Source organism: Artibeus jamaicensis, unplaced genomic scaffold (genome assembly GCF_021234435.1).
Source record: "Artibeus jamaicensis isolate MK-2021 breed Jamaican fruit bat unplaced genomic scaffold, CSHL_Jam_final contig_415, whole genome shotgun sequence".
NCBI lineage: Eukaryota > Metazoa > Chordata > Mammalia > Chiroptera > Phyllostomidae > Artibeus > Artibeus jamaicensis.
In genome coordinates this window covers 21829302-21839602 of record NW_026521823.1, presented here as the reverse complement: position 1 = coordinate 21839602, position 10301 = coordinate 21829302, and the positions used below count along the sequence as shown (strand labels likewise).

At 42.4% G+C, this 10301-nt stretch overlaps 1 long non-coding RNA gene across 1 annotated transcript; it reads left to right on the top strand.

Moving 5' to 3' along the window:
* The first annotated feature begins 4945 nt into the window (after positions 1 to 4945).
* On the top strand, positions 4946 to 9138 carry LOC128627476 (uncharacterized). The gene is made up of 3 exons (XR_008391651.1): positions 4946 to 5108; positions 7017 to 7101; positions 8108 to 9138. It is a non-coding gene; the product is annotated as an uncharacterized LOC128627476 (long non-coding RNA).
* Positions 9139 to 10301: the final 1163 nt, after the last annotated feature.

Sequence of the window (10301 nt, the reverse complement as noted above, 5' to 3'; positions counted from 1 at the left end):
AACAATACTAAATAATAATAATAACATATACATTTCCTTTTGCTGTGGAAAGTTTCCATTTTCCTTGAGTTGCTATGTCTGACCTTTGTGATTTTCGGTCTTTGCTTTGCACATGTTTAATGTGTGGGTGGTATCCAAATATATGTGAAACTGAATGTTGTTAGAAGTCGAGAGTTCAAGAGAAAACAGGAGGGTCAAATATCTGTGCATTATGGATGAAGATCACAGTAGCAATTTGATTCAGTTCAAGAGATACTTATTGAGTGTTAACTCAGCATGTGCTGGATAATTCGAGTAAAGTGGTCAGTAAAACTAACGGTGCTCCAGCTCTGGTGGAACTTACACTCAAGGGGCAACATAACTTATCCCAAATTTCCTGAAACGCACCCTCATCCTCTATTATAAAATGTAGGCATTTAAAGAGTTCATAGGGTGGTGAACTTGCAAGAGGACTATGAAATGTTTCACTGGGAGAAAGAGTTTTTCTCTCTCTCATATAGTTTCTTAGAATTCATTGACTCCTTTTTTCACTTATACATTTTTTTTTAGCTCTATGGAGTGTCTGGCCCCATTGGTCAGAAAGTCCTCATTAGCTCCCACGATGTCCAGTAAACATGTCACCTGTCTTCCTGAGGGAGTCCCAGGACCCCAGAGTTCTGTGTCTCCTCCCAGCAATGGAAACTCTGTGTGAAAGTCTTCCTGCTCGTCAGCTCCTTCTGTCTGCAGGTCCTCCCGGCCGCCCTCAGATGCGGTGGGGTACAGGGGACAGTTGTGGGAATTCAGAAATTCGGCATTACCAGAACTAGGTCTGAACCAGGTTCCTCTGCTTCCTAGCTGTGTGTGATCTTAGGGGCGTGGCTTCAGTTTTCTTGGTCATCATTTTTGCATTGTTTTCACAGCACACTTGTGACATAGATGATATGAAGCCCACTTTACACACGAGAAAACAGAAGTTTAGTAAGGTTAGGTAATTTCCCCAAGAGCCAGGGTTCTAATACATGAAGACTGACTTTAGCTTCCATGCTGACAGACTCCTTTATGTCAATTTTTAAAAGCTGAACATTATTTTTGGTGCATAGAAAGCCTGCAATAAAATATAGCTATTGTTATGGCCACTGTGGCTCAGTCAAGATAATGAAAGTATTTATTTCCTAAAGGTGGAAACAAAATCTCTGTGGTAGACCTGTGCTCGGGTTATTCTGAAGTACAGGATCATTCTCCTTCTACCTCTGACCCCAGCCCCATGGGAGGCTGACCTTGATTAGAGTGGAAAATGTCATTTGTAATTGAAAGATCTAATTTTTATAATTCTATTTCTGCTGTAATGAAGAATTACACTTTTGACATTTTGAGCTAATGTTCTAGATAGCCCTGGATTGACATGCGTGGGTGGTACCAGGGGTCTGAACCCAAGAGCTGAAATGTAAAAAGGAGTCCTTAATCAAGGAATCATGGGTCTTGTTAAAGGTTAAAGTTAAGTAAAAGATGCACAGTGAATGCTTTTTGAGGCATTTAAAACTATTTGTATTCTACATGCACAAAAATAGGATAAAAATATGTGTATAGGTTTTCATATATGGCATTAGAAAAATTCTTGACTAATGATGATGCACTTTTGTTACCGAACAACAGGAGGTCTGAGGGAGGGGCAATACAATATTTGGCCCACCTAGGGATGCCAAAACCGCTATATAACAGGGGCTCCTCCCAAAACAAAATACTAACTAAAATCTACTGGGCCCTTCTGTCCGCCACCAATTGGAAAGACATCTCTTAATGCCAGAGATTTGTGAAAAGGAAACAAAATGTTTATTTAATGCTATTCAGGCCTAATGCCACCACTAAAATATCAAAGTCCTTTAGGGTATACACCTACACCCACACAGCGCTCCTTTCTCCCACTGTCCCAACTCCGGGTACCGTAAATCAGGAAAAGAGCACACGTCCTTTTTGTCACCGTGCAGGATCTCGAGTTAATCCAAAGTACTGTGGTACCCTCTCATGGTCCACTGGCAAGAGTCCTTTGTACCCAGTTCCAGTCAAAGTCTCTCCTGCTTTCCAGGCCCGGCGGCCAAAGGGGGCACCTCAAAGCCACGTGGGCCTCTTCTACCAAAGCTGCAGGAGTCCGCACTCCACCAAAAGCATGTGGCTTTCTTCTTCACCTGACTGCAGGGATCTCCATTCTGGCAAAGCTGCGTGGTTTTTCCCTTTCACCTGGGAAAGAGGGGGTCCGCACCCTGCCAAAACCACGTGGCTCCCTCTTTCACCTCACCAAGAGGGGGTCCTCACTCTGCTGAAACCGCGTGGCTCTCCCCCATCTGGCCAAGCGGGGACCCTTCATGTCCTGGAGCCAGTCTTTTCCAAGCTCTCACCTAGGCGCTCTCACTCGGGAGCGCAGCCCCTAGTTACATCCTGAGTCCAAGCCCTTCTCACTCAGGAGTGCAGCCCCTCATTACCATCTCGAGTCCCTTCTCACTCAGGAGCGCAGCTCCTAGTTACATCCTCCTGAGTCCCCCAGTTCCGTCTTGAGTTTCCAAGCCCTTCTCACTCAGGAGTGCAGACCTTAGTTCCCATCTTGAGTCCCCCAAGTTCCATCCTCAGTCCCTGCTAGTTCCATCTTCCTGGCTCCAAACTTGGCCACTGCTATTTAACATATCTATGAAACCAGTTAAAGGTTATAGATATGTTAAATAACCATTTCTCCAGAGGTTAGCTCCAAAACTGTTGTTATGCAAAATAGCTCTCAATGGCCCTGGCTCTATTCATCCCTTCCCCCTGGGGGGTGGGGTGGTGGTGAGGACATCTTATATGTCTCTCCAATATTCCTATACACTTTGAATTCTGGACACCATTCCAAATCTTTTTTTGGGGCCCCCCCCTGGCTGCACCCTGTATCACTTTGATCTCTTCAGATCAGCGTGGAGAAATGCACTTTAGTGTCCTTATCATTTCCTCCCCTGTCTTGTTAACATTTCAAGGGTTAATCTTCTCCAGAGAGCTCTTGGTTTTCACTAACAAGTTGAATTTTTAAAATCCACCATAGAAAGATATTGTCCTCATTTATGTTTTGTTGCATTTAGGTAGGGGGTTGGTATTATTTAAATGTCATGTTTAAGAATGTCTACTCCTCTCTTTCCCATTCTATTCTACTCTGCCTACTCTAACAACCCCAAAGTTTTCTATTGCATCTGAAATAGTCTCCAAGTTCCTGGAGAGGATTTAAAAACACTATTTTATGGCAAAAATTGGAAAAACTACTGCAATGATATTTTTTTCTGTTTTGGGACAGAGAATCAAACCTCTGTGTAATTTTGACCCAAATCATGTTGCTTGGGTAGACAGACAAGCCAGCAACTCACCCATGAACGTGAACATGAACATGTCCACCTCAAACATCCCTGGGGTGGGCGAAGAATTGGTGACAGTACCGCTGAAAGGCGTGTCCTGTTGACTTTCCATAGAACTATGAAAATTCAATTCAATTCACATAATATGTTAATGGACCCATTTAAAAATCGATCGTTTTAAACCCACAACAATTAAATGTGTTCAGGGGTTGCTGGTGATGTTTAATTGTGGTTTTGCAAATGCGCGCAAGCATCTTGACATGATTCCAAAGCATGAGCAAAGAAAGAAAAATAAAAAATATAAACCAAAATATTTCTCTTTTTGAAGGAAGAAGAAAACTCACTGCTTTGCCCTTATAGAAACACTTAAAAACATGCACGTTTTGTTTCCACATAACACATCAGTTCTTTTGAGACAAGAGAAGTCAGACTTAAGGCCTGGAACCTAATTGGAATCACTTATTCAAGTGATTCAAGACTTTGTTGTTTTTTTCCCCCCAGAGATCATTACTCTTCAAGTTTAACAACAACAAAAAATAAATGTTCCTTTAGTTTTGCACCACTGAAAATGAGAATGTGCTGTGGACTTTGTCAAAAAGAAAGATGTGAATTTAGAATTTAGTTGACGACGTCCTGTTCATCTGGAATGTGGCCAGGTTCAGCCCATCACCATCCTTCAAATACCTTTTTACTAAATAAGTTTAGACAACTGAATACATTGAAATATTTTATTTGGGTTGGGAGGTGGACTTGTGAAGAAACTACCAAGTCGTGACTCTCACTGTGTGTTTGTTGGAAACCGCGAGCCCAGAGAGGGAGAGTCAGTCGGGACCTCAGGACGTATAATTAAATCACTCTGCTTCGTTCCGTCAAGGTGACTGGAGACTAACAGAATGCATTTTCATCTCCGCTGTGATGCTGTTGGTGATGGGGACGATTTGTGCGGTACAGAAGTTAACCTGTCTCGTGGGGAAAGGTAAAGCTTTGTGTTTCTGTTACCGAATCACAGCTCTTTCAAACTCCCTTTGTAATGCACTGTCCCTACTGGGGAACTCGCTCAGAACTCCCCTATAATCTGTGTGTGTAGACAGGTGTTAAAGTACCATGGAGTTATTAACGATGAGGGAAATGGAAGATTAACTTCCTTCTTCAAAATTGAAAGGCATCTCGGAACAAATCCTTTGGTTTTACCCAAGTTTGAGGGTCTGGAAAATGTCTTATTTAAATATACAGGTGTCTTTATGTGGCTCTTAAATCTTTGCCTCGCACTGCAGTTTTCCCCCATATGTTTATCTTCAACGAACAGCTCAGACCTGATGAACTGTGTGGAAATGTTTTGTAAAGCTGCAGACCGTCCTTTCCGACAACTGCTTCTTTTGTTTAACTTGAACTTCTCAAAGAGAGTGTAATTTATTATGTTTCTTGCCTACAAAACAGGGCTAGTCAGGGTACCTTTTACATGACATCAAAGGGAGTTTAGTTAGATATAGTTTCATTTATTGTGATTAAAACGGATGTGACGCACACACACAATAAAGTGAGTGCGACACAAACATCCCTGGGCTTCGGGAAGCTCACTGTGGCCGCAGTGAAGGAAGTGAGAGCAGAGTGGAGCCAGAGAGGCCAGATCGAGAGTTTACAACAGCCCCTGGAGGAAAGAGCAGTGATCTCAGTTAAGGTCGTCGGGAGGGAATGGAGAAGACAGAACAGACTTTGAAGATGTTTTGTGGAAAAGATTTATTGGAAGGGTGCAGTGAAGGGGTAAGGAGATTTATTATGGCTGAAGGGTGTCTTTCTTAGATAGATAGTCACTAAATTAATTGGGACAGGGAAAGCAGAGGAAACACGCTGCTGTGACATTTGGATGCTGACATGCCTTTCATCCATGCGTTGAGTTGGAAAGAGAAATCTGCAGTGAAGACGTAGACTTAGTTGTCTCCATTTGTGTGAGAGTTGAGAGGCTGTGGTCTGAGGAGAGAAGGGAGGGGAGGTAGGAAAATGAGAAAACCCAAACTCTAGAGGGTGGGTGGAGGAAGAGGAGGCTGAGAAGGAGTGTCCGAGAAGGGAAGATGCTCAGATGCCACACTCGCCACCTGAGGAATGGTTGAGCTAATGGGCCATGGTCGGCCCCCGAGAGAGCAGATCCTTTTGAGGATAAAATAGTATGTCTTTTAGATTTTTTAAAATATGGACTGTTTAGTCTTTGTTGCTCCTGAGAGTGCTGAGGCACTCTGTGGAAGTCAATTCTGCTTTTGTCTATGGAATATCTTTCAAAGAATAGAAACCACACGAATAAGATATAACCACCACAGTGTACTTTTAGCTGCCTCCCCATTGAAGACAGACTCACTGACTGTCAGCTAGGAACTACATACTGATTGGACAGGACACTGGATGATTTCTAAGAGTCTCTGAGATCTTAGAGTCCATAAAAAGTCTGACTTTTTATGAAAGTGTTTTGCAAAATTTTAGCTCAGCTTCAAGGGGACAGTCCCAGGCCACAGTGACAGAGCACATATGCACAGTAAAGACGATAGTATTTCCCCTTCATTTTCTCCCCAGATGGGGACACTTTAGTCTTCCTCTCCCCATGTTGTGACCTTCAGAAATCACATGAATTAGCCACGCGAGGAAAGATCAGACAACTTTTTTCTTGCATCGTTATCCTATTTGTATTTGAAAACAAGGAGGTGTGTTTATAGTTGCATGTAGTTTGATAGTCAAATAATCAGTATTGTTTTTCCAGCAAACTTATCATCCTTCATAATGCAAATTTGCTACTGTGGTAATTCCACATCAGAACCCGCAAATGTCTCAGGGAGGTTTACTCCTTTTGAGCTACCATAACACTGAGTCTGCTGTACCGAAGAAGAATGAGACAGAAGCGTCCATTGTTCGTAGGGAATCCTTGAGAATCCTTTCAGTGGAAGTAACCAAATGTATTGGTCGCGTTTGATCCTACCACAGACAGGCGGGTGTGGCAGGGTTAGGAAGAATAGGACTTATTTTATAGAATTACATCTCTGATGGGCCATGTAGATTGAAGTCTGCATGTTGGGATTACAACTAGAGTAGGCTTGACTAGAAGTTGGGTTGTTCATATAATTCCTCCTTCTCAGTTACATAGACTTTATTATACTAAATTACAATTTGCATCATTCAAATGCAAATGAATTTCCAAAAGCCCTGTGTGGGCTTCATGTAATTTATTTTGGGCAAGAGCTGTTCAATGTTTTACATATTTTAAAGAATTCAGTGATGCAGCTCATTCCAGGAAAAAAAAAAAAACCTGTGAATTTGAAAGTGCTCTTTCTATTGGAAGGGCTGTTGTAATTCACATCTGGTTGTAATTCACATTTTCCTATTGGAAGGGCTGTTGTAATCATTGGAAATTCACATCTGGCTTTACTTTGCTGACTCTCTCCCCTTGGTTTCCCTGAAGTTTATGTGACCTATGAGATTTGAGGTACTTTACCTGACTTGCCCTTGTTTCTCAGAGTCTGAATAGTCCCAGGGCAAATATGACCCCAATTCAATATTGACTATAGAAGAAAGGAACATAAAAGAAAATTTGAAAAGCATAACACACTACCAATGTTATCGTGGAAAACGTGGACATTCATTCAACAGTAACACTTAATCTCTGGCCCTTCTGAACCAATCTGGCAGCTGACGGAACTGCTCCTAACACAGGACACTTCACAAGTCACCGAACCTCCCTTGGCAGTTTATTTTAACATCTTTGCTCCAGAAGGTAAGAAAATACTTTCCCAGCCCTTTAATATTCTGCAGCTGTTCATTGACTCGACGTGAGGCTTATAGGGAGAGAATTGCACTTGGTTTCAGTTCTGCAACAGACTCTAGAAAAGGCTTGCCTCTGTTTAGCCTCTGCTCTCACTAAAGATGTCTTTTCTCATCGGCCCAGGACACTCACACTGCTTCCCTGCATTTCAGTGGGGATTCTGTGGCCTTAGGTCAGGTTGCTCAGTGAGTAGTAACTCGTGTGTGTGGGCTTCTCTCCCCATCTTTTTCTGACCTGGTTCCTCCAGGTGGGGAACACGGTGCAGTTCGAGGCAGGTTCCGTGGAACATTGACCCTGCAGCATGTTTCATAATAAAAAGGGTACATGGGACACATCAGTTGGAAAACGAGTTTAGAGTTTATGGTTAGAGATAGCATTTGAAAGGGTCTGAGAAATTCTGCAGTACAGAATTCCCATCTGTCTCTGTTGGACCTGGTGGTAGAGCACGGTATGTAAGGGCACCAGCTTTGAACACAGATAGACTTGGATTCGAATCTCAGGCTCACGATTAGCTGTAACAGCTGGACAAGCTACTTCCCCATTCAGTGGGAATCCCTGGTACGCCATGTGAGTGACGGGAAGTGTGACTCCCACTCCTTAGGCTTATGGTGGAGAGCAAATAACGTAACCCGTGCAAACGTTTGGCAGAGTGCCAGGATCAGAGTTGGCACTCAGTTACTCATTTCTAGTATAATACCTTTATCTTATTTGACTGCATGGCTCTTTGGGGCAACATACATAAACTCTTCTAAGGAAAGCTGATGGGAAATGCTGGGTCTGGTGTATTGACACCTGTATCAACATGTGAACTCTTTATTGTTAGTGGAGACTTCTCTCCAGTGTTTGTTTCACAAATGGAATGTGCAGAACTTCCGGTAAATAATGTGAAGTCGACTTTGAAATATAATACACAAAGGTTGTTATAAAAAAGTCTATTTTCTGTCTTGAATATCAACAGCTAAGTTCTAAGATGTAAACGTCTAGAACGAAGCTCTAAGAAGGAGAGTGAGAAAGAAGGGAAATGTGTTTTCTTATGTGAAGAAGTTAATGAAGAATTCGAAGACCCAGGGAAGGAGGATGGCAGCCCAGTCGTCTTTCAGAACAGAGATGAGGTGACAAAGCTGATTATTAATAATTCTCTGGAAGGTAATTAGTCTTAAGCCCCAGCAAAATGCAGGGAAAGTCTGTGTTCCACTCCCATAACTGCCCTTCTTCACTTTTTTCCTCCCTCTGAAGTCCCTCCTGTCCTTCTCGTAATTCCTGCTCACCCTGGACAACTTGCTCAAATAAAAATCTTGTAGAAACCTGCCCTTAGCTAAACTTTTCGAAAGGATCTGATCATCAATTCATGTGAAAGTGTAGAACAGGGTTTCTCAGCCTCTGCTTTCTCGGCATCTTGGACTGTGTACTGTGGCGAGCTGTCCTGTGCACGGCAGGATGTGGAACCGAACCTTCGGCCTCTACCTGTTAGATGCCGACAGCACTCTGCATCCTGTTGTGTGGCAGCGAACGATGTCCCCAGCCATTGCCAAGTGACCTCTGGAGGGTAAAATTCCTTCTCTCTGCATCGGAAACCACGAAGTGTAAATATTTTACAACAGTTAAGTCCATGCTACTCTGTGAATTAGTGTCCTTTTTTATTATATGTAATTTCTTAATTACCCACGATTGAACTTGGAACAGAAAATTCACTTATAGGACATGTCAGGGAGCATGGTTTTCTACAACCACATCAAGGAGGTGGATGACTCCCTTCTGTAAACCCAAGGCCGAACCTGTTGGCGTGAGCAAACTCTCCTCTTCAGAGAATGGCTTGCGATGGGTCTGAGGCTTTGTTTGCATGTGTATTAAACGTTGAAGCCTATTTCCCACCCTTCACTCCAAATGTTGTTAACAGTTGACCATCAAACAGGGAAAAGCATTTCCAGTAGTCTGACTTTTCCGTTAATAAAGCAGAATAGATCAACTGCTGGTGTTTTGTTCTTTGGTAACTGAATTAGGTTTATTGTTCAACAAATCTGATGGCAGAACAGCACTTCCAACAAAGGCAAAAAATAAATTCTAAATTGATGATATTTCAGAGTGTCTTGAAATACTTGTTTGGCATGGACTCTGAAAGAGCAAGGGCTGAAATCCAAAGACTGCTGTTTTTTTCTTGAATTTGCATTTGGCTTTTTGCTTCCCATCTTTTTGCATGCACATTCCCCCTTCCTTCCTTGTCGCAATTCTCTTCTGTGAACTTTTGTTTCACAAAGAGGAATGAGCGCTGTGCAATGAAAACACCGGCTGTAAATCATTTCAGCTATTAAATGTAGTTTTTCTGGAGTCCAGTAATTAGCCCTGTAGTTCTAAAAATGAGAAGTACTGCCAATATCTGAATGCGTCATTTAATTGGTCCACAGGGAGAGACCCAGGAGTGTCCAAGAGACCAGATTTTGACTTTTTATTGTTCTAGTTTTTCTCTCGGTCCTGCAGTATTCACTTGCTAATTATTTACACAATTAACTGTTTATTTTACGGGGTAAAATACCGTAGGCACTGCAGAATTCATAGCTCTGACACAGGGGGCGCCTTTCCAAGGCTTGAATGCTCAGCGGACAAAAAACGTGTGCTTTGTAGATTCGATGCAAAGTGAGTGGGAATATTTCTTTGTGCCACAGTGTCGCTTGGGACAGCAGCTGCAATGTTATCTGTGGAACCCAGGTTGGTAGCTATGCAGAATTCTCACGTTGGTCACAGAGCAAATAATGAACTAATTTATTGTAGATATTTAAACTGTGCTCAGAATCCTCCTTGCTTCTTGAAATTCATGGTTTAAGAATAAGGACGTATGCTATATAAAGGCTCAGATTTGAAATAAAAATAGGCAAAGCACTGAGCGGCCCAACATGTGTTTCGATAATTTATTCTCAGAAAGTCAGATATGAAGGAGATAGTCTATATTCTGACGTTTGAGAATGTGAATTCCCTGCCAGGAGATAAGAAAAAGGTTTAGTCCTCTTTCCATTTTGCCAAGCCGAGAGAACACATTCAGATACATACAATCTTGCCCTTGTCTCTTTTAATTAAAAAGTGTTAATGCTGAGAGCAGAAAATGTGGTCCGGGGGATGTTAGGAGTGTCCCTATCAGAAATGAGGATTCTGGGGAAGGT